Source organism: Narcine bancroftii, chromosome 1, assembly GCF_036971445.1.
Source record: "Narcine bancroftii isolate sNarBan1 chromosome 1, sNarBan1.hap1, whole genome shotgun sequence".
NCBI lineage: Eukaryota > Metazoa > Chordata > Chondrichthyes > Torpediniformes > Narcinidae > Narcine > Narcine bancroftii.
The window spans coordinates 201685476-201710308 of record NC_091469.1 but is presented as its reverse complement, the minus strand read 5'-3'; the positions used below and the strand labels follow the sequence as shown (position 1 = coordinate 201710308).

The 24833-nt window shown below is 41.3% G+C and overlaps 1 protein-coding gene across 14 annotated transcripts in view; it reads left to right on the top strand.

Moving 5' to 3' along the window:
- Positions 1 to 200: 200 nt before the first annotated feature.
- The window catches only part of gapvd1 (GTPase activating protein and VPS9 domains 1), a 191598-nt gene continuing 166965 nt past the window's right edge, over positions 201 to 24833 (top strand). For 6 of the 14 annotated variants that reach the window (XM_069888296.1, XM_069888287.1, XM_069888277.1 and 3 more), the window contains exons 1-2: positions 202 to 308; positions 10642 to 10724. The gene's annotated coding sequence lies outside the window, so the exon portion shown is untranslated. Of the gene's footprint in view, positions 309 to 552; positions 571 to 10641; positions 10725 to 24833 lie in introns of those variants that run through there. The other 8 variants (XM_069888266.1, XM_069888268.1, XM_069888283.1 and 5 more) reach the window with 4 other exon arrangements.

Genomic DNA, 24833 nt, shown 5'->3' with positions numbered 1-24833 from the left:
TGCTGGGTTTTGGGGTCCTCTGGGCTCCAGTTAGCAAATGGTCTATTCTCATTCTTAATTCCTGTGTTTATAAGGAAAAGAGGCAGGTTGTGACTCAGAAGTATGGAGGAAGGCAAAATTCACCACCCAACCTCCTTCATGGCCGCTCCAGCCGGTGGTCAATGAGAGAACCTACATCCCAGCATGCAGCAGGCGGAGAGCGCATGCGTACAGGTCTCGGCCGTGACAGCCGCAGACGGAAGGTGGAAGTGAAGTGAGGAAGGACGCCAGTGGGAGCTGGAGTGCGACAGAAGCGGGGAGTGTGTTCGGTGAGTCTCTGTTTGAGGATGTGTTGGCTGAAGGGAGCGGATTGAATGAGGCCTTCCGATTGTGAGCATTGCCCCGAGGCTGTGGCCTAGCCGACAAGCGGAGTGGCGGTTGCCAAGTGCAGGCCCGGCCGTCCTGTCTGTGTCCTGGGCACACTGACCCAACGGCGGCGTCATCACACACACACACACACACACACACACACACACACACACTGAGCTCGGTGCTCTGGGATCGCTGCTGTGGACCTGCCTCACATTCCAGGTGTAATCCTGCTCCGTTTCTGTGACACTTCATGTTGCCAGACCGTCCTCCGTGTTCACACTTAACGTGGCCGAGTTTTATGGGCAACGTTATTGAGCATAATGTCTATTTTCCCCTCTAATATTTAGCTTTCTGTTACACCAAATGTATGTACATTTCTGGTGCATAAGTTTGCAAACAAGCTTTTCATTTGTGAACCGTATTGTAACATTTTAACTAAACCTAGAATGTATTAAATTGCAGAGACAGGACTGTGTAAGAATTTTGTCCATTAACTATGTGACCTTACCACCATGGCTGTTTATAAAAGGAGTGACTTATTAGGTCATTTCAGTTAGCAGTTGGAGGGCCTGGAGTTCATTTTTAGAATAAAAATGTTTATAGAATTTTGTCATTTGGTCCACAACCATAAAGTAACTTGTTATCTGAAAGGAATGTGTTTAAGTCTATTAGTCATTGATTTGTGCAAGAGACAAATTGTGTTGATTGTTAGCAATTTTTGTGATTCACTATCTTTAAAAAATTTAAGAGGTGGTTGTTTTGACTTGTGTCCCACGTGCGTTGTACTTGTCCTTTTCTCCTACTTCTCCGGTGCCCCCTTTTCACCTCACTAACAGGCTCAGAAGCCATTGTTAATATACAGATGACTTGTAACATTCTACCCCAGCTCACCCAGAAATTTGCTACTCAAGTCTGATCTCAATGGAAGTGTATGGTTTATTAATAATTTTGCATGCTCTATTTGTTTATCTTCACAACAACCTTCAAACTAAATGAATAGATTAAGAAAGGTCACTTCAAGATAAGAATTGAGCCTGCCCAATCTGGTCATTCTGTAGCCTTGTACAGTGTTTGTGTGGGTGGGTGGGGGGGGGGGGGGGAGGGAGTGAGTTAATGCAGGCAAAATTCTGATTCACTAATTCAACAATAATGTGTGGAAGGGCATTATTAATCAAAGTAGTAATGCCATCCTCTGTCAGAAGGTTAAGCTCCCTTTAAGGGAACATATGTACATTAAATTTTATGCTTCCCTTTGATGTCTATTCTGGTGACAGAGACTTCAACTTTGTGGAATATTTGCCTTAAGCACATCTTAACTAAAGATTCTACATAAAGCCAGGCTATTTGACCTATATTCCTTATGCTGATCACACAAATTGTTTCTCAATTCATTCCAAACTTGCTTTCTTTTTCTTTTATACTTTCAGAACTCATTTATGCTTATTTGCTTCAGCCTGTTTCAAGTGGTTGCAAGTTCTACATTTTGTTTATTTTTCCACTTTCTGAACGAATTTCTTGATAATTATCATTGTAAGAATGGCTACCTACCAGTGTTGTTTCTCTGGCAATTGGAAACATGATTTCCACCTCTTCCCTCATCGAACTCTTTCATAATTTTAGCATTCTTTTGAGGTTGCATCTTTTTGCACAGCATCACATAGGATCAATCCTAAATTGTTATAGAACACTACTGCACACTACTTTCCCTTGATGTTGTCCTTAAAAAAATAAAATAAAATGCGTGTATAATTTTCCCAATGTATTCTGATGTTGGTGTGTATGGGAAAATTGGAATATAAATGGTCAGTGTGATTTATAAAATATATTTGTTGGCTTATATTGAAATGTAGAGCATAGTTTGTGCAGCTAGATGATTGTGATTCTACACACTGATTAAAGTGACATTTAAAAAATGTTATAGTAACATTTCAGTGCTGAATATATGCCACTTCATTTGAGGATTAAGAAGCAACAATACTAAATGTAACACTTTAGAGATTAGTTTGTCTTACTGTACAATTGCCACTTTATAACAGTAAATTTATTGCATTTTTCTAAATTAATATTGTGTTTTCAATGCTTGCATTTTTTTTTGGGGGGGGAAAAAAGCTTTATTTCCTATCTGTTTACTCTGCTTGCCTTGTTTTTGAGCTATTTAGGATCAGTTCAAATGCTTAAGCAGTGTCTGATTTTTCTGACAGTCTTACCCACAGCGATGAGTTTGCCTGTCTCTGATTCTGCCAGATTAAAAAAAAACTTTTTGTAGGGGAAATTGATTGAGAGGTTTTTCTGAGAATCTTAAGTAATATTTTAGTTCAATAAATTATCATTGTGGAGCCTTTTTGTCCATCAAAGGACAAGACCAATCCAAGATCTTGCAGTGCATAGGGAGGGAAATGTGTATGGTCATCATAAATTTATTTTGTACTTGTTTCTTTGAAAAATGGTCGTCTTGACTTAGAGGTAAAAGGTTCATCACCTTTGATTCTATGTCCATTTATTGTTTAGTGGTGCACATGATTGACTTGGCAAAAGATCAGAAAAAGTTGTCATAATATAAAACATCAATGGTTTGATTCAACAGTACAGAAAATGAGCCAATCAGTTAAAATAAAGATTTATCTACTATTCAGATATACAGATCATATTGCATAAAAGCTTCTTGCCGATTCCTTGCACTTCAAAGGTACTTCATTGACAGTGAAGCACTTTGGGCTGATTTAGGCCATGAAAGGTACAATCTTGCTGATTCTCCTGATTTGTTATAATGGAGCCAAGCAAAGGAAAGCAAGGTTTAATGACTGGAAAGGAGAGATAACTTTCTTTGTTGTGCACTGAGCTATCACAAACACAAAGTGCTTAACACTTTTAGACATTGGACATTTAAAGGTAGCAGCAAATGTATATTGGTAATAGCCACAGAGAACAATAAAAATGACCATGAATTCATTTTGATTCACATTATTAAAGTGCGACTCGTGTCCAGTACATTTCTGACCTGAATAAGATGCTGTGTTTTGTGTACATCCAAACTACTGGATGTTGTAAGAAGGAATAAATATTTCATAGTTTTGCTTGATTTTATTTTTGGGAGTAGATCATTACAGCAGTTTCTTTGTTTCAATGATTAAGTAAGTTAAAATCCGTGATGTGATTAATTTGCCTACAGGTGGAATTCTTTTTGTTTTTTGGATTGTTTTGCTCCAGTACTGCATCTGTATTGTTTTTATTTCTTCTTCCCCTTGAATTGCAATATGAGCAATTCCCGGTTAACACCAAGAATGTTCTGAAACACAACCAGGGAACTGAGAATGTTGTTGTTATCTCTCTCTGCCCATTGATCATGGCAATGTTTGTATCTATGCTTCCTCTTTTCTGTACCACTTGTTTTTTTTTTTTTGCTGAGAAACTTTCATTGTATAGGCCTTTTTCACTGGCATCCTAGTTAAATGTCTGTACAGTGTCCCCAGGATAGGAAGCCCTTTGTGTCATTTCCACTGGGCCACAACTCATCTCCGGGGATTGAAGTGTTCTATCTTCCACTGGAAATGGGTGACTTTCTGCTGTCCCTTGCTTCAGCTGATGCCGGGGATATGAGTAGGGGTTGAGGTGGTTAAACCCTGGCGTGGAATGACGTCATTTGATGCCAGCGTGCTGACAGTTTTCTTTTTCCACTGGGTTCTTGTCCTAGTTAATTCCTGGGTTGAGATTCCAGTGGAAATACCAAATAAAATTTCAACAGCATTCCAATCATCAGTACTCGTCATCAAATATAACACTTGCATGCTATGTATATTTTGTATTTTAATATTTGTATTTGTCCATTGCATGTTTCAAAGACAGGCAATAGTTTTGTGCTTTCTTACATGAAGAATAATTGAGAGGATAAGCTCTGTTATTTTCAATCAAGTTCAATAAGTTATTTAAGAGGCACTGGCAGAAATCTAGCTAGAGTTCCTTTGCTCAATTGTGTGGTATTGGAATAAACTGTGGAGCTACAGACAAAAAAAAATGCAGTTATTTAAACTGTCAGTATTTCTTAAATCTGAAATCTTGCATTAGTATATTGGTGAACCAGGGTTCTTGGTTGAGATAGACCTTCTGATGTCAATCAAGTAAATAGGAGGGTTTGTGGTCTATGATCTTGTGCGTCTGCCCTGGTTATGTTTTTGCTGCTTGTTTTGTATTAGTTCCAAATGAGGTTTTGGCAGAATAAAAAATAAGGAGTTTTCACTTGGTTTGTGCTAATAGGGATACCATTCTCTCCACTCCTCCCACTTCTCTGCAACTTAAAGCATGTTCATTTTCTAACCTTTCCAAGTTCAGACTAAAAGTCACAAATTGAAGTTTTAAAGAGCTACAAGAGGCTGCAGATGCTGGAATTTGGAGTGAAATATTAAGTCTGAACTGTTTCCATATGCTGCAGTACTTGGTGAATATTTCTAGTCTCTTCAATTTACATTTCCAGCATCTATATTTTTTGTACTTGCAGCAATCCACTGTGGTTTTTTTTTGTCATTAGATTTTTTTTATTTAACTAAGCTAAAAGTTAATTCCATTTTGATGTGTTCAGTTTAATAGGATTTGAATTCCAATCTCCAGATCTTTAATCTAACCTGTGGATTTTGGGAGGTGATGTTGAGATTGTATAAGACGTTGGTGCGGCCTAATTTGGAGTTCTGTGTGCAGTTCTGGTCGCCTAATTATAGGAAGGATATAAACAGAGTGGAGAGAGTGCAGAGAAGGTTTACCAGAATGTTGCCTTGGTTTAAGCATCTGGAGTATGGGGAGAGATTGGACAGATTGGGTCTTTATTCTTTGGAGCGTAGAAGGTTGAGAGGGGATTTGATAGAAGTATTTAAGATTATGAAAGGGATAGACAGAATGGATGTGGATAGACTATTTCCGTTAAGAGGAGGAAAGTTTAAAACAAGAGGACATGAGTTAAGAATTAAGGGGCAGAGGTTTAGAGGTAACATGAGGGGGAACTTCTTTACTCAGAGAGTGGTAGCTGTGTGGAATGAGCTTCCGGGAGAAATAGTGGCGGCGGAGTCAATTGTATTATTTAAGAAAAGGTTGGACAGATATATGGATGAGAAGAAGATGGAGGGTTATGGGCATTGTGCAGGGAGGTGGGATTAGAAAGGGGTGTTTGGTTCGGTGCGGACTAGAAGGGCCTAATGGCCTGTTTCCGTGCTGTAATTGTTATGTTATGTTATATCCCCATCATGGTTTAGTTCCTTCTAATTAAACTTGTAAAACCTCTGAAACTAGTGAACTGCTTGCAGAACTTTTAGGTTCTAGATTTTTTTTAGACATGATTAAAAAGCAGGTTTGGTGCGATCAAGTTTTCATTTTCTTTAAATTTCTGTTTGATTTTTGTCATTGCACTGGTGTTCAAAATTGAAAATGCATTCCACTCAACAATTGAAATTGCTTTTGAGATCCTTGTATATGGGTATAGGTAAAGCTGCAAAAAAAACCATCCTATTTTATTGAGATTGGATATAAGAGATCTCTGTACATACGAGGAAGCTTGAAAGTGATCCATGAATTTTATGAAAACAAAAAATTCACATACAGAGCCTACTTTGTTCTTTATGCGCCCACGGCTGAGTGAAATGTAGGCAAAAATATTCTGTCGTTTATTTTGTGCTGACTGAATTGCATTTATTCATTCATTTTGTTTTGGCAAAAATAATGTAAGTGAAGTACAAAGGTGATGAAAATTGTAAATATATGAAAGTTTTTAAGCATACAGCAAATAATTTTCGTATCTTTAGAGAAATGTGTAAACTCTAAATATTACCCATCCCATTTCTATGTGCTTGCAAACCAATTTGCTCAGTTTTTATACATTACAAAGCACATATTTTGTAACAAGGTAGATTTCTGAATAGGGATTGTTTTTCTCAATTTAAAGTACAGAATTTCAAATCAAACTTTGTTCATATTTTTAGTCATGATGAACCTGACCCAAATCAAATGCTACATTTCAAGTGTCAATTTAGCAAGAATGCATTTATATTTTAAAAAAAAAAGATTTTCTGCTACATGTATCACATGTTTGCAGAGTGTTGAGGATTCATTGAGAAGCTTGATATTCAATATCAAATCCACAAAATTATTTTGGAAAATTTAATGTTGAAGAATGTTGCTTGTAAAAGTTAGAGATGTTGCAGCCAATTATTGGATTTGGTTGATCCTTAAATTCCCAAATGAATTGTTAAGATTTATCCACACTCAACAAGAAAATGTTTCTCTCTTTTAAGCCCCTTTCATACTTGCATCCCACTAATTTGGCCATTCATTGTCCTGGGATAGGAATGGGGATTTGGCTTTTCACACTTGACCACTCTTAACTGGGACATTGAACGCTTTCACACTTGCAAGGAGCCATCCCTGGGGTTAGGTCTATTTTGCCTTCTACCAGTGACATCATGACGCATCAAGTGATGGTGGACCTGCCCTAAATCCTGAACAACGTATTATGATCTTTGAACAAATAATGCCAAATTATAACATAATTAAGCTTTATGTACAGCACAGTATGAGCCCTTCAGCCCCTGTTGTTGTGCCGACCTATAAGGGACCGTGGGAAAATGCTAACAATAAATAGCAATAGTGGATAATTTTTAAACAGAGTGAGAAAGTTGGTAGCACTGTCGCGTACAATTTAAATAGCGTGGGAAAATTAGTAGCACTATTGCGTACAATTTATAAATACCTTGGGACCTCCCCTCCCAGAATTCCATGCAGCAGAGAAGGGACTGTATGTCCAGCTGTATGCGTAGAGCATTGATGGAGTGGTTTCTCTGCCACACAGCATTCTGGGAAGTCAGGTCTGCCATTGCTTTTTCCCCTACAGCACTATAGCGCAACCAATTTTTCCACACTGTTTAAAAATTGTCCACTATTGCTATTTATCTCTCTCTCTCTCTCTTTCAGCTCCCCCCCCACGCTACAACTTTCCCAGGCAAAGTTTATACCTTTATTTTAATCTTTTCTTCCTTCAAGTTCCTGCACTCATGCAAAAACTTTGGTCATTTCAATCCCACAATGCAATTACTAGTTTCACACGTGCCTGATTGCAATGCTGGCATCTGCAGACGTCGGGGATTGTACTAGGGGACGAGGCCGTCAATCTCCAGTGTGCAATGACATCATCTGATGTTGGTGTTGAGCTGATTTTGCTTTCACACTAGGCACTTTAAAGGCTGATTGGCGGTTAATTCCTGGGATCACTTGCAAGTGTGAAAGGGGTTTTAGATTGCAGAGCTTCAAGTCAAATTTGGACAAATTTGTTGAGTCACATGCTAGGGTTAAAATATGATTGACAAAAATGTTTTGTTTCTTTTCCAAATAATTCTAGTTTGTTTTTTTAAAATTCAAAATGATTTTATTTCTTGATCTTCACATATTATGCAAGAATGTAACAGGTTAATTATGATCCTTAACAGGGGAATGGAGGGTTGCAAATGTTGCTCCCCTGCTCAAGAAAGGGAGGAGAGAACACAGGAAATTAGAGACCACCTTGCTTCAAGGTGTTGGATGAGATTCTGAGAGATAGGATTTACAAGCATTTAGGGAGGCATAATCTGATTCTGGATAATCAACATAGCTTCATTAGGAGAAAGCCATGTCTCAAGCCTGATTGAATTCTTTCAGGACATAACAAGTGCATATATCTTTCAGTAAGACACTTGATAAGATTCCCCATACAAGGTTCATTCAGAAAGTAACAAGGCATGGAATCAAAAGAGACCTTTGTAGATACAGAATTGTTGCCCAGAGAAGGCAAAGGGTGGTCATGTTCCACATGAAGATGGTGACCAGTGGTGATTTTTTTAAAAAGAAATGACCTTAGTGAAGGAGTGGAAGGTTTGGTTAGCAAGTTTGTGGGTGATGTAGGTAGTCTGGGAGGGTTGCCAGCGCTGGGCTGAGAAGTGGCAGATGATGTTTATCCCAGAAAAGTGTGGGAGAAGTTCATTTTGTTAGGTCATATTTTTAGGCAGAATGCAATGTTAGTGGGGAGGACTTTGAGCAGTGTGGACAAACTGAGATCTTGGGGTTTGGATCCAGAGGACACTTTAAGGCAGGGGTCTCAAGCTTGCGGCCTGCGGGCCATCTGCGGCCCTCGGGACGATAGTTTGTGGCCCCCGCCTTAATATGAAAGTTTAATGTTAGTGCAGCCCATGAGTTTGATATGATTGGCACTTTTCAGTGTTGTGTGCGGAGCTGTACGAACCTACCAATCATGGTGGGGTATATTGCTCTTGGGGGCGGGACATTGGCTGGGCTTATTGCGAATATAAGCATATTTGTGTGCATTTTCTATTTGTCATTATATGCACGTGGCACATGCGCAATTTCCGCGGCTGCTCCCGCTTCACGCGCTTCGGCGTCCAGTCTGAACCCGGAAGTTGTTGCTCAGCGGGACAGAAAAAGAAGCGGAAAAGATGCATCGGCTAAACACTGAAACTTCGACGCAACAGTGACACCATTTGAATCTGAATAATAATAATTACATTTCTCCAGTCAGCAACTATATGTGGTTTATTCAGTCTTCTATATCTGCTGTATTATTATTATTTTCATTATTATTATTTTCATTTTATTTATTTATTACTGATTGATTTTATTTTTTTTTCTTATGAATTATTAATTTATTTATTTTTTCATCTTATTTTGTGTTTTTAAAAAAAATAAAAAATAAATTTGATAACATTGGAATGTTTTTGTAAGAGCTTTTCTTGTGGAAAACCTGATGCGGCCCAGCCTCACCCAGACTCTACCTCCAGTGGCCCCAGGGTAAATTGAGTTTGAGACCCTTGCTCTAAGGTGATGCACAGGTTGATTGAGATGTGAGGTAATGTTGCAGTTATACAAGACCTTAAATTTAAAGTAAAATTTTTAAATTTAGACATACAGCATGGTAACAGGCCTTTTTATCCCACGAGCCTGTGCCGCCCAATGGATCTACAACCCACAGTACATTTTGAATGGTGAGAGGAAACTGGAGCCCCCAGGGAAAACTCATGCAGACACGGGGAGAATGTACAAACTTCTTGCAGACAGCCCGGGATTTGAATCTCGGTCCTGATCGCTAGTGCTGTAACAGTGTCACATTAACTGCTACACTAACCATGCTGCCCCATTTGGAAGTTAGACCCCACTTGGAATTTTGTGTTCCATTTCTGGTCCCTCATTACAGGAAAGATGTGGATGATACAGAGAGATTGCAGAAGAGATTTGTGTCTTTTTTTTTGGAGTGAAGGAGGATGTGACAAGAATAAGGTGTTTTCGGTGAAGAGTGCATTGATTGTGTGGATGGCCGAAGGCTTTTACCTATGGCTCAAATTGCTAATACGAGGGGGCATAGTTTTAAGGTGCTTGAATCCAAATACAGGTGGGGATGTAAGAGGTAGGTTTTTCCACAGAAATTGATGAGTGCATGAAATGCACTACTGGCAACAGTGGTGGAGGCAGGTACAATAGAAACTTTAAAGAAACTGTTTATAGATGTATGGAACTGAGGAAAAATGGAGGCTGATGCAGTAGGGAAATTCTAGGCAGTTGTTCAGTTGGCACAACACTGGTTCAAAGGGTCTGTACTGTAGATTTCTATGTTCTATGATTCTTTTATTTGTACAGAGATACAATGAAAAGAGCTTTATGCATGGTAAACCAGCTGCATCTTAAGACAAAAGCAGTGAATTGAAATTAACCTTTTGCAAATTATTAATAACCGAAAAGCATGAACATGGGGTTGTGAAAGAATGGGGGAACAAATTATTTTCTTGATAAGTGGAAGCTAGAATTTGTATTTTATTGTATACAGTGTTTGTATTAAGTTACTTGTTTAAAAAGATCTATAGATTATGCTTTGAGATTGTACACCAAATAAAATAATTGATCAATAGTTTGAAGTAAAACTGCTATAATTGTCTGGCTCATATGAACAAATATGTAAATTAGGTAAATTGAGGTTATAAACTTCTTTTAGAATATACAGAGCAGTGAACAGGAACATGATGTTCTGTTTCAACCTCTGATACGTTTCATATCAAACTGAAGACTTTCATCTAAAATTAGAACCCTCCGGTATAAATATTCATTGATCTGCTTTTGTTAAATTGGTTAATTGTTCATTTTTAATTATTTTGCCATATTTATTTACATTTCTAATTGCTCTTATTTTTGAATTTTATGGCATTTTTGAAAGGCTCTTCATTAGTTGTTCAGTGCACTTCCTTTGGAAGACAACTGACTTTGTGTTTCTCCTTTCAGATCAGACTGTAAAGATCGGAATACTGAAGGTTTGGGTTAGATTTCTTCACTGTAAAACTCTGCAAGAGGCCCAGTTGCTGAAGGTTTCTAATGAGTATACTTTTCTGTATCTGAGGGATAAATTTAAAGGCAGTAAATGTACATGACTTCCTCACTTGAAAGGACCTGTTTTACGCTTTGGTATGTTAATGTGAGGAGTGATAGCCAAGTGCAGGTACGAAGTAGTCATTTAATTTAGAGGGACATTGGAATTGGGTTCTATCCTTGAGATACAAGCCTTAGTTAGAATTCAGTTGTGATACTTCTCCCAAAATTAAATGGCTCATAAAGACAATAGGTGCTGGAGTAGGTCAAATGGCCCTTTGAGCCAGCACCGCCATTTATCGGATCATGGCTAATCTAATGAGGTCAGACAAGAAAGACTGCAGATGAGTTTGTTTTTATTCATTATTTCTCACTTTCATGCCATGGCTCTAAAGTGAGCTCCAAGAACTGCTTTGCTGCCAATTCTTTCTGCATTTGGGTTTTAGCTGATTTTTGGAAATTATTATGGTATCATTTTGTTTACTGGGAAATATTGCCTTTTACTGGCAGTAATGGATTTCATGTGCCTTGCTAAAAGTTTACTGGTGGAAGAGTTAAAATTGTGCTTATCTGCTTGACTAAGCAAAAGAATTTGCATTGTGATAAATGAAGTGAAAGATGAAGTCTGCAGATGCTGTGGCTATAGTGAAAACACCGAACTCAGAAGGTCTCACAGTCTCCATCAGAGGGAAAGAGATAAAACCGATGTTTCAGGCCTGAGTCTTTCTATATCTTTACCTCCTGTGGATGTTGCAAGACCTAATGAGTTCCTCCAGCATTTCTGTTCTTTTGCATTGTGGTAAATGCTTGGTGAACTGCTTGAGGGGAAGATGGCTGAGAGTTGCTCCATGTGGGAGGGGGCCATGAGCTGCTATTGACACTCCTGTTCAAATTCAATGAAAGCCAGAAATTGCAGCTTAGCAAAGATAGGTAGTAAGATATCCTACCGTTTTTTTTTAAAGTTTGGGAAAGAATTTGAGAATTGAAGAATGAACATGGGTTCAAATATACTGAGACTCACTGAATGTTTGCAAACTTTTATTGTTTCGAATAATATTTATATTTGGCCTTCCTATAACTTTGTATTGGCAGACAGGTACAATGTACAGTAAAATCCCTGGTATCATGGCACTAATGGGGATTGGCCAGATAAGTGAATTTTTAGGTTGCTTGACTTGCTGTTATAATGTCTAACTAATATACCGGCATTAAGAACAGTTTAAAGACAAAAGGCAAAAATACCATACTGTACTTGCACTGAACAAACTTCACTTGCAGTTTATTTTCAGTCACATTCTTTGAAAACATTTAACCATTGCTGCATCTGCAGGTTCCTCCCACTCCACAGAGCTGCCTGAAAGACTAACAGTAATATTATAGAAAGTTAACAGCAACCCCAGCCCCCACCAAGTTTACAGATTAAAGTCTCTGACTGGGGCATGGATAAGGAGCGACTTTAAGATAGTCACCCCAACAGAGAGTAGCATTGACCAACTCTTCATCCTCGGTGTTGCCACTTTATTCAAACTTTATTCAAACTGCTGCCTCAAAGTATGACCAAGACACTCTGCTGGCTGAATACTTGCTCCCATCTTCAACAAAAGTTTGTATGTTGTTTCAGAGAACATTTATTTTTACAATTTTAAACTTGTGTATTTTTTATTATTTTGTTATTTATTTTAATTTTTAAAATACATTTTCCACAATTTTTTTGCCAGTTGCTTGAATTCTGGATATTTACTGTAAATAAACCACTTTTTGTTGTCAGTTTTTATTTTCAATATATAGGAGTTGCATGCAATTTAAATAGTTTGAAAACTGTTCATGTGGAATTGGTTTAAAACTAGATATTTGTCCGATTGTGACTATCAAATTTAGGTCTTTCCCATAATCATGAACCCACTTCCTGTTGTATTATAGTAATATTTAGTTACGCTTTCAAGCAGAGCATGTTCTGTACTAGGAAAATAAAGCTAGGAAAATGTCAGCTTTCTGTTCTGTTTATGAGTTTCATATCACCCTGAAAGCTTATTGGCGGTAAAGAACAGATGTGGAAGCCAAATAGTCTCGGTAACTCAGAGCCTGCAGGAAGGGATAACCAATGTGCAAAGTCAGCCAATCAGTAACCTTTGAACATTAGTTTTATTTCCCTGGTTTACTGAGGTGAGAATTAAGGCAAGGAATAGTTTATATAAAAAAAATTAATACTTTATTTTTGATTTTTCAAAGACTCATGCAAATCTAATACAGAATTTTACATTCTCTTTTCATGTAGTATGATTTACAGAGTCCTTATTTCCCCCCTCCTTACACCCTCCCCTCCCTATCCCTTAAATTATACAAATACCAAAATATAAAAGTACAAAAATACAGACATACTAAAACTACCTAAATACCTACAAAGAACAGGATCCTCCTTGAAACTAGAGTATCTTGGATATTAGATAAAAACAGGTAGGGGAAAAAACACATTGTCTGTGCCACTTTCCCCATTTCATATTCTTAATTCTTTACTTGCTGGGGTGAATTGTTCCTTTTCTTTCATTATTGGGGGGGGGGGGGGGAGATGTGATGGTGGAGGAGAGGGATGTAAATTTTATCTGTGCACCTGTGTGCCTCCGATATGGTTGCCACACTTCAACAAGTGTGCCACATCTCTTCTGTAAATTGTAGGTGATTTTTCTCCAGGGGAATGCAACTCTGTATTTTCATATTCCATTGTGCGATATTTAGTTGGGAGTCGGACTTCCACGTAACCACTATACACTTCCTGGCTACTGATAAGTCGAGGAATATCGTATTTTCACACACATAGCGCACAAGCAATCTTAAACTAAATAAAAATATTTTTGTATAGTGTGCACATGCAATCTTAAACCAAGTAAAAATATTTTGTATTGTGTGCACACGCATGTAATGCATGGTCACAATTTTAAACTAAGTAAAAATATTTTTGTATATACCGCACACATGCATATGCCACCCATGCGTACCACAGTCATCCTGTCCAGTACCTTCATAAAATTACCTCTAAAACTCACAAAAACAAAGCGATGCATGCGCAGGTGACATTATCTGCCTGTATAGCTATCACCTGCATTCGATCTAGCCTAATCGGTATAAAAGGCCTTCGCATTTAGTACTACCTTTTGAGATCTAGAGTATCGGTAGTTTTCACAATCCAAGGAGTCAAACACAATCTTACACTGCTAATTTCAAACTGAAAGTTGTTACCAGAGCAGAAGAAACTGGCAACAGAGTGGCAGCAAGAGAGTTTGGGTTTGGCGAATGGAGAAAAGAGAAAGGTGAGCTTGAGAGGACGAATCCACGAAAACATGTATATTCTGGTCTGAAAGCTCAATGGGTTCTCTGTCATAGAGAACAAAATCAGGCTGTAACCACAGTTGCCATTCAGATGAAAGTAAGACTATTGGCACAAGAAAGAGGAATCCTGGATTTCAAAACGGTGTTTCCCATGACATCAAAATTTATGAAGCGAAATGGATTGTCAGTAAGAACTAGAACGACTGTAGGTCAGCGACTTTCAGAAGGTTGGGAACAAAAAAAAATTGATTTTTCTCAGCTTCGTCATCAGTAAGATAAGCAAACTTAAAATCACAACTGCAGTCAGTTAATCATCCATTCAAGATGTTCATCAGATCAGAATGCGAGGAATGGATGCAGAACGGCACTCATGAATTCACCCCAGCCAGACGGCTCTTGATCCTCCAAAATATTCCATTTGGAATTTAAACTGGAGGTGGGAGAGGGTGTACAAAAATAAAAGGAGCAAGCTATACTGAAGTTTGCGAGTGGGTTGCCAGAGCATGGGATAAGATAACACCAGAAACTATACACAGTGGATTCAGAAAAGCTGGCAGAGTATATAATGATGGTGATTCCACCGCTGATGATTAAAGCAGCGACAGCGATGATGTGTTAGTATTGATTATAGTAATGGAAGAATGGTTGCAGGTTGTCCTAATGTATTTTAATGAAGAGAGTGAACAATCTGACTTGGAAGGATTTGAAGGGGGTTACAGATGATGATAATGAAGAAGATTAACACAGACAGATGTGAGGTCCCTCAGTCAGTGTCTCCTTCCAAAAATGAACAATGGCCTCCTTTGGGCGGCATAGTTAGTGTTGCAGTTAGTGCAGTGCGGACGAAGATTTATGGAGGGGATAAATGTCCACATCAGCTGCAGGCTCGTTTGTGGCTGACAAGTCCGATGCGGGACAGGCAGACACGGTTGCAGTGGTTGCAGGGGAAAATTGGTTGGTTGGGGTTGGGTGTTTGGTTTTTCCTCCTTTGCCTTTTGTCAGTGAGGTGGGTTCTGCGGTCTTCTTCAAAGGAGGTTGCTGCCCGCCGAACTGTGAGGCGCCAAGATGCACGGCTTGAGGTGATATCAGCCCACTGGCGGTGGTCAATGTGGCAGGCACCAAGAGATTTTTTTAGGCAGTCCTTGTACCTTTTATTTGGTGCACCTCTGTCACGGTGGCCAGTGGAGAGCTCGCCATATAACACGATCTTGGGAAGGCGATGGTCCTCCATTCTGGAGACGTGACCCACCCAGCGCAGCTGGATCTTCAGCAGCGTGGACTCGATGCTGTCGGCCTCTGGCATCTCGAGTACTTCGACGTTAGGGATGAAAGCGCTCCAGTGAATGTTGAGGATGGAGCGGAGACAACGCTGGTGGAAGCGTTCTAGGAGCCGTAGGTGATGCCGGTAGAGGACCCATGATTCGGAGCCGAACAGGAGTGTGGGTATGACAACGGCTCTGTATACGCTTATCTTTGTGAGGTTTTTCAGTTGGTGGTTTTTCCAGACTCTTTTGTGTAGTCTTCCAAAGGTGCTATTTGCCTTGGCGAGTCTGTTGTCTATCTCGTTGTCGATCCTTGCATCTGATGAAATGGTGCAGCCGAGATAGGTAAACTGGTTGACCGTTTTGAGTTTTGTGTGCCCGATGGAGATGTGGGGGGGCTGGTAGTCATGGTGGGGAGCTGGCTGATGGAGGACCTCAGTTTTCTTCAGGCTGACTTCCAGGCCAAACATTTTGGCAGTTTCCGCAAAACAGGACGTCAAGCGCTGAAGAGCTGGCTCTGAATGGGCAACTAAAGCGGCATTGTCTGCAAAGAGTAGTTCACGGACAAGTTTCTCTTGTGTCTTGGTGTGAGCTTGCAGGCGCCTCAGATTGAAGAGACTGCCATCCGTGCGGTACTGGATGTAAACAGCGTCTTCATTGTTGAGGTCTTTAATGACTTGGTTCAGCATCATGCTGAAGAAGATTGAAAAGAGGGTTGGTGCGAGAACACAGCCTTGCTTCACGCCATTGTTAATGGAGAAGGGTTCAGAGAGCTCATTTCTGTATCTGACCCGACCTTGTTGGTTTTCGTGCAGTTGGATAACCATGTTGAGGAACTTTGGGGGTCAGTAACTGTAGCTGTCTGTCCGGTGATTGTACATTCTCCCTGTGACTAAGTCAGTTTCCTCCAAGAATGTACGGCGGTTTGTTGGTTAATTGGTGTATTTTTAATTTTTTTTTTTGACTTTAACATGTTGTCCAGCTTTTTTTTACTTCATATTTAAGTTGTTGTATGGCTATTTAATGAAAGTGTTTTTTAAAAATTAATTTATAACCAGTGGCTGTTCAATTAAGTTCACTTTTATATTCAACATGTTAAAAAAATTATTGTATAACCCACAGTGGGTTGCCTGGTTTGTGTTTTTTTAAAAAAAAGTGTTTTTAAAAAAAAATTGCTAATTTAAATGAGGCCTTTGTTAACCTCAAACAGTTCCATGTTACATAAGAGTACTACGCCACTTTATCACTGATATTCTGCTGGTACGGAACTAGGTTAAAACCTTGTTCCACCTTACTTATGTAGCTTTTGTCTATATCTGGTTAAGGAATTAAGTTACTTTTCATTCTTGTCACATTCCTTTTTTTGTGTCCAATACAAAAGGCTGCTTGCTTCCCGTAAACTCTGAATGATCATCTGCACTTCGCATCTGTTAGTTTGTGCTTTGCTTTGGGGAAGTAAATCCCTTGTATAACTGAGTTAATGGCAAATAATTTCAAATGCCTTGATGTTTGAACTTCTCCACCTTTTGGGCAAATAACACCAATATCATGAGAAATTGAGTATTTTGGACTTTATATGAAACATCTCCATTTTTTTAATGACCTGAGCAAAATAGTAGCTAAAGTGCAAAGCATGAGCTTTATAATTTAAAAATCTGTTTTTGGTTATTTGGAGCTGTATTGTTAAAACTGCTCATCAGTGTGCTTTGTAATTCACATGGTAGTTTAACTAAAGCAACATTCAAAATCAGTAAGTTCTCCAAAGTCAATTTTATGACTAGTTTGATAACTTGAAGCTCTTTGGTTTACAAGCTGATGTATGCAGAAGTAGTTATTCTTCTGTAATCTGTCATGCAAATTAATTTTTATTAGTGATTGAGCTTTTCTGAATTTTATTCGGATTCAAGATTTTGCATATATGATGATGTTGACAGACTTGCAAAACAAAAAGTTGTTGCACGTAAAGTTCAGGTGGTCTGCATGTTGTTTGCCAGCTTTGTATTATTTCATTCCTTAAATGAGTTTGAATTTTAAAAAATGTATCGTAGTTTACATGCAGAAATTTTTCACTAAGAATATTAACTGTGTGGTGAAGCAAATTCTTGTAGCGGCGAACTGGCCCTGCTTGTCACACACAGTTGGCAGGTCAGCCGCAGCAAGGATGGTGTCGCGGGACTATCTCTTCCAGACCAGGCTGGAATGTCATGTGCATGTTTGCGTCATGGGATGCAAGCGTCACGACGTTGTGGGCCAAATGGAATAAGGCTTAAAGGCTGCAGTTGTGATACCGGAGCTCATAGCCTGTTGTCTCCGTCTCTTCGCTGCACTCACTCACAGCACGCCACATTGGTGACTCTAACGAGTCTCCACGTCCTGAAGACTCGAAACAATGGAACAAGTAGCTTTAGGTGCTGTTGCATTGAAGCTGCCGACTTTCTGAGCGAACAGGCTCTTGGTTCGACCAAGCAGAGGCCCAGTTCCAGATCAAACAGATAACCTCCGATTCAACGAGATACTTCTACGTCGTCAGGTCACTTGACCATGAAGCCGCCTCACGAGTCGACCTCATTCAAATGCCGCCAGAGGAAGATAAATACATGGCTCTAAAAAAAAAAACCTCTATGGCACGAGCAAGCAGCCAGGCTCCTGCACTTGGATGGCTTAGGCGATAGAACCTCCTCTGCCCTCATGGACAAGATGGTAACACTGGCAGAAGGGCACAAACCCTTCCTCATGAAGGTTGCCTGAGGAACACTTGCTGACTTCAGCAACCCATGCAAAGTTGCGGTGATGGCGGATGTTCTGTACCATTCAAAACGCGAAGTCATAGATTCTATCAACTATGTTTCGCAGCCACAACAGGACAATGCCCAAGGCCCCACAATGTCAGAGGATGGAGAGGCCCGATCCCAAATGGTGTTTCTATCATTTGCAGATGCCGCCAACCATGTTTATTCGTGGGAAATGATTTGGCCAACCGCCATTATTTGCTGCAGCGGTTGGCCGACCAAATAATTTTCTCAACATCTTGGACAGCACCTCAGGCCGCAAGTTCCTGGTAGACATGGGGCAGAGATGAGCGTCATACACCCTACAGCGCTCAAGAGGTGCACGAGACCACACGGTCCTTCCCTTCGGGATGCCAATAGCACTGCCATCCGAGCCTTTGGAAAAGGACAGATTCCTGTATGTTTCAGCAACAGCACGTTCCAGTAGTTCTTCACCCTCACTTTGGTGTCAAACCCCTGCTCGGCACAGATTTCCACCGGGCCTACTCCCTACTCATCGATCTCCAGGGCGAGCGACTAATGTTGACTTTCCACGGTGCTTCACAGCAGATGAAATGAATCATCCACCCAGCTCACTTCAATGGAGACCAAACATGGGCAGTATAACCAACACCTCGCAGGCTTTCCCTCATTTTGCACCCACAGTTCACGGCAACCATGCACAAACATGGGTCTAACACCATATTGCTACACTGGTTCATCATTGTATTCACATGCATGCCGCCCGGCCCCAGTCAAACTCAACCTCGCCAAGGAAGAATTTAGGTGGATGGAGGAGCTGGGTATTGTCTGTCGTTCTGATAGTCCTTGGGATCATTCTGATAGTCCATGGGCTTCACCCCTCCACTTGGTGCCTATGTCCAATGGTAGCTGGTGCCCCTGCGATGATTACAGACATCTAAATGACACAATGACACCAGACCACTACCCAATTCCCCATATCCAGGATTTTGCAGTGAAAATTCACATTGCAAAGCTTTTCTCCAAAGTCAACTTGATCCGGGGATACCATCAGATCAAACTGACGACCAAAAGTCCGTTATCATCACTCCTTTGGCCTCTTTGAATTCCTACGCATGCCATTTGATTTAAAAAATGCGGCACAAACTTTACAGCGCCTCATGGACGCAGTTGGGAGAGACTTGCTTTGCCTTTTCATCTACCTCGACGACATCCTGATCGCCAGCAGTTAGTCTGCAGAACACATGACGCACCTTCACTTGCCTCGCACAGTTCGACCTCACTGTTAAGCCAGAGAAGTGCCAGTTCAGCCTCACAGATATAGTCTTTCTGGGCCACAAGATCACCCCAGCTGGCGCCACCCTTTTACCACACAAAGTCGATGCCACACCAATGACACTGAAAGGCCTTCAGGAATTCGTGGACATGGTGAATTTCTACAATGGGTTCATCCCTGCAGCAGCCAAGATTATGTGCCCACACTTTAATGTCAGGGTTGTCAAAGGAGCTTCAAGTGGACAGAGGAGGCACACAGTGAGTTCAAACAGATTAAAGAAGCTCTGGCCCATACTACGATGCTGGTACACCCACAGATGGATGTACTGACAGCCCTCACAGTCGATCCGTCCAACATGGCCGTGGGTGCTCTCCTGGACAATTTGTTGATGACTCATGGCAACTCCTCACATTCTTCCAGTTGACACCTGCGACCACCCAAATTGAAGTAAAGCATATTCGACAGAGAATTACTCGGCCTCTACCTGGCTGTCCACCACTTCTGTTACTTCCTGGAAGGGCGCCTGTTCACTGTCTACACTGACCACAAGCTGCTTACCTTTGCCTTCACAAAGTCCTTCAACCCGTGGTATACCCAAAAGCAGAGACACTTGTGCTACGTCTCTGAATTCACCACTGCTATCTGACACCCCTCTGTAAAGCACAACATCGTTGCTGACGCATTTTCCAGGATTACAGTTAATGCCATGTCACAGGTCATCGACTACCATGATCTGGCTCAGGCCCAGCAGAACACCACCGAGACACTCCGCTCCAGAACAGCAATCACAGGGCTGCAGCTCCAAGGCCTCCCGCTGGAAGCCAATGGCAACATGGTCCTCTGCGATGTTTCCACTGGCCAGCCCCACCCTCTCATCCTCGCACAGTAGAGTATGGTTTTCGACTTAATCCATGGCTTATCACACCTGTCCATCCACACAATGGTGTAGCTAGTATCCGCAAAATTTGTTTGGTACAGCCTGCGCAAACAGGTCACTGAGTGGGCAAAGAACTGCACAGGCTGCCAGACATCCAAGGTCCAGCGACACATCAGCCACACACTTTGACGCCCAACCCAAAGGTTCCAACATGTCCATCTAGATATAGTCAGACCCATGCCTGTCTCCCAGGGATCCAGCTATCTACTCACAGTGATGGACAGATTTACTTGCTGGCCAGAGGCCATACCCATCCCAGATGGCTCCACAGAAAGGTTCGCCAGAGCTTTCCTCTCCACCTAGGTTTCCCGTTTCGGTGTCCCAGCAGATATTACGACTGACCGGGGAGTACAATTCACCTTCACCCTGTGGACTCGACTCTTCAGATTCCTGGGCACCCAGCTGCACTGTACCACAGCTTACCACCCTCAAGCCAATGGACTAGTCGGGCGTTTCCACTGCCATCTCATTGGCGCTGATGGCACGCCTTGATAAGCCCAACTGGGTGGAAGAAGTGCCCTGGGTTCTCTTTGGCATTTACACAGCGCCCAAGGATGACCTCGGGTCTCCTCGGCTGACCTAGTCTACAGAGAGACCATTGCAGTGCCTGGACAGTTTCATCCTTGAGCAGCTCCGTGACAAACTGGGCTTCATTGCACCGTTCCCGCCATCATGATATGGCCAACTGCCTTGCAACTACCTGTGGACTGGTCTTCCTGTGTGTCCGTGTTCATGCACAGAGGTGCACACAGAACTGCCCTTCAATGACTTTGTGAGGGTCCACACAGGGTGCTACATTGCAATGCAATGCTTCAACGTTCACCCTTGACATTTAAAGCCTTGACATTTAAAGCCAGCACATGTGGACTTGTCCCAGCCAGTACAGTTTCCCCACCAGCATGTAGAGGTCAACTGCCCAAACAGCATGCCTTTCCCACAACGCATTCCCAGGGCATTGGTGCTGGATCTGGTGGGGGAGTGGGGGGGGGCGGTCGGTTTAAGCGGAGCCGCACATTCTTGTAGCGGCAAACTGGCCCTACTTGCCACGCGCACTGGCGGGGCAGCCGCGGCAATGATGGCGTGGCGGGACCTTCTCTTCCAGTCCAGGCTGGAAGATCATGCGTCATCAGGATGCAAGTGTTGGGATATTGACGGGGGAACGGAATAAGGCTTCAAGGCTACAGTGCAAGATTCAAATAAAGGCAGTTGTGATATCGAAGCTTACAACCTGTTGACTCAGTCTCTTCGCTGTGCTCGCTCACAACATGCCTCAACTGCTTTATGTTTTTAAGAAAGACTAGAAATCCTGAATAATTTTTCAGATTGAAAAACATAAATACACCCTGGATGTTGAATATAACAGAATATAAAGATCTGGATCTTTAGTTTATGGCTTTTTTTCCTGTTTATTTTGTTTGTTCTGATTTTAACCATTTGTTTTAAATTTTATTGCCAATCAGGGTTGAGCCAATGTTTCGAACAGCAGAAAAGTTGGAAAGCAGTTTCCACCCCCCCCCCCCCCCCCCCCCCCCCGGTATACTTTTCTCTCATATTTAATCAATTTATTTCACATTTGATATTTATACTCTGAAGTGAATATGTATTTCAAGTCTGAGTAGTTTTATTAAAATTTGGATAAATGGCAACATATAATAAAGGCTTGAAATAAATAAGACATGAGATTTTAAGTAATTAATCGGCTGCTGTTACAAGATTTTCTGGTTTAACTTGCTGAGAGAAAGTTCCTTTTTATCTTAAAATGTGTTAACATTTTTGGAAACATTGTTTGTTTTGGATGGTTTTTTCTTTCATATAGATTCTGCTAGAAAGTTCCATAAATATTGGTGCACTGTTGGTAAGAATTGAGAATCATCCCTTTTAGATGTTAATAAAGAAGACAATAGTATCTAAAGTTGTAGGGAAAAGGCAGGGGAGTGGAGCCGAGTGGGAGAAGGAGAATGTATCAGCTCACAATAGACACAGTCAGGTGGCCAATTGACCCACTTGTTAAGCCGCATATTTTGGCAAAATGCGGCTGTGGGAAGGCCACGTAAATGTGCAGGAGGCGCCTGCAAGGAGAGTTTGGCAACCCTCCTCCCGAATCCCTGCCTCCTCAGCCATCTGAATGCAGCTGCCTAAAAGCGGCTGCATTAGGATGACAGTCAGCTGGCCAGCGCCTGACAGCTCCTCTCCCAGTCCCCACACTGTCGGGCGGGCTGTCAGCGCGGGGACATCCCCACACTGATCCCACTGCCCCTCTCTCTTCCCACTCCCGAAATCAGTCCCAACAGTGTGGGGACTGATTTCGGGAGTGGGGAGAAAAGGGCTGGAGTTGCCAGTGGAGGGGAAGGGGACTGGCTAAAACAATCCCGGTACCTAACTCGAGCGCCTCCTTCTTCCCCGCCGGCCGCTCAGCCCCGTGAGTGGGGAGAGAGAGGGTCAGTGGGATCAGTGTGGGGACCTCCTGTGCAGAACATCTCTGCACCGATAGCCCGCGCTGGCCGCCCTGTGGGGATAGCCCGTGCCTGCTGCCCCACAGTGTGGGGACTGAATTTGTGAGTGGGGAGAGAGCGGGTCAGCAGGATCAGTGTGGGGACGTCCCCATGCTGATAGCCCCAGCTGACAGCCAGCCATCCTGAATTGACAGCCCAAGGGACAGGAGCTGGAAAGTGCTCAGATGCGCATCCTGGCGCAGCTGTCTTTCAGGTGGCCAGTGCTGTGCTTTCAACGCTGCCTCCTGAACGTCAATTTAAAGGGCCGCTTCTGCTTCTTCAGGCGCATTCTTAGCGGAGAATGCACCTGAAAAAGCCTAATGAGATGGGGGAGCAAACTCGACTTGACGAATGGCCTACTTTTGCTCCAATATCTTATGGTCTTTACTTGCAGTACTTTGAGAGAGTTCACTTAAGCCTAAAGGAAATTTCAAGTGATTCTTTAATGCTTCAGGCCACATGAGGGTATTCATTCAGATTATGATGTTGGCTGGTGAACCTTGCACTGCATTTACCAGACAAGTATTTAAGCCTGATTTAAGAAAAGTGTGAAAAGATTAGTTAATGAACTATAGTTTTGGTTAATTCTGGATCAAGCACTGATACTTTTCTGGTACTGAGGCACATTTGTAGTTTAGAATTTATTCAAATTCAGTTGATTAAATCACTAACAACGAGGATGTTGTTTGACATAGGTATGTTTCATGTTAGCATTGTTTAGTTTTGGTTCTGTCAGGGCTTCCATTAGCTTCACAGTAAAGTAAATTGTAACACTAAAAGATTTGCTTCCGCCATTTCCATCACAGTCAGATAAATACTTGAATGGGATGTTGTGCTGTGCCATGTCTTGCCTCATTTCTAACCTATCCTGTGTGATGCCTCGTGGAATGCAGAAAACCAGTGCAATGTTCTATTTGGAAATAAAAGGAGCTGAGGAATGGAGTTAGGTGTTATAGAAACTGTGATATTCAGCTATTATAATTGACATTTTGTTTACAATCTACTTTTTAAAGCAGAGCAAGTTGTGAAAGAGCAGAAATAATTAGAACCATCAATCATCTCTTTATCTTTACTCAGATGCTGGCATTAGAGTGTTCAGAGAAAATTTACTGGAATGATACCAAGATTGAAAGAGTTAGCATATGAGGAACATTTGTTGATCCTTGGGTTGTACTTACTGCAGTACAGAAGGCTGAGGTGGTGGGGGGGGGGGGGGGGGGAGGGGGGAGGGAGAGTTTTTGAATGCTGAAAGGTCTCGATAGAGTCGATGTGGCAAGGTTGTTTCCCATGGTAAGGAAATCTTGGACAAGAGAGCACAACTTCAGGATAAAATATTGTCAATTTAAAACAGATGTGGAAAAAATTCTTCAGAAGGTCATGAGTCTGTGGAACTTGTGGCCACAGGTAGCTGTGGAAGTGAGGATGTTGGTTGCATTTAAGGCAGCGATTGACAGATGTCGGGTCATCAAGGGTTACGGGGAGAAGGCCAGAGAGTGGTGGTAAGTGGGAGGATGGATCTGCTTATGGTTAGAATGGTGGAGTAGACTCAATGGGCCAATTGGCCTACTTCTGCTCCTATATCTTGTGATCTGATTTCAAAATATACTATGGTGTAAACATTAATTCGTTCATCAAGAGTAAATCTTTTGAATCTTTAGTTTCTCTTTTTAAGCCTTTATTTCATAGAAAAGGGTTGTTTAGAGCAGGTTGTGGAAACATATCTCAAGTGGGTCCATGACTTTTCCTCAGCCTTTTTTCCCATCTTTCATCTGTGCCCCAAAATTATTTAAATTAACTCCTTTTTTATTTGTAATTTGTTTCATTGTTTGTGGATAAGCATAGTAAATCTGGTTGTATATTCCACGAGATTATATAGAAAATAATGTTTCTTAAATCAGTTATGCCTGAAGTGTTTTCTTCAGGGAAATGTCATTCCTCTGACTACATTTCACAATTGTTGTATTGTTCAATCTTCATCGGTGAGCAGTCTAATTTCTAGCTCAAAAGCATTAATTCATTTTTGACATCAATCTAACATAATTTTAGTGTTCTTGTTTTTTTACTTTT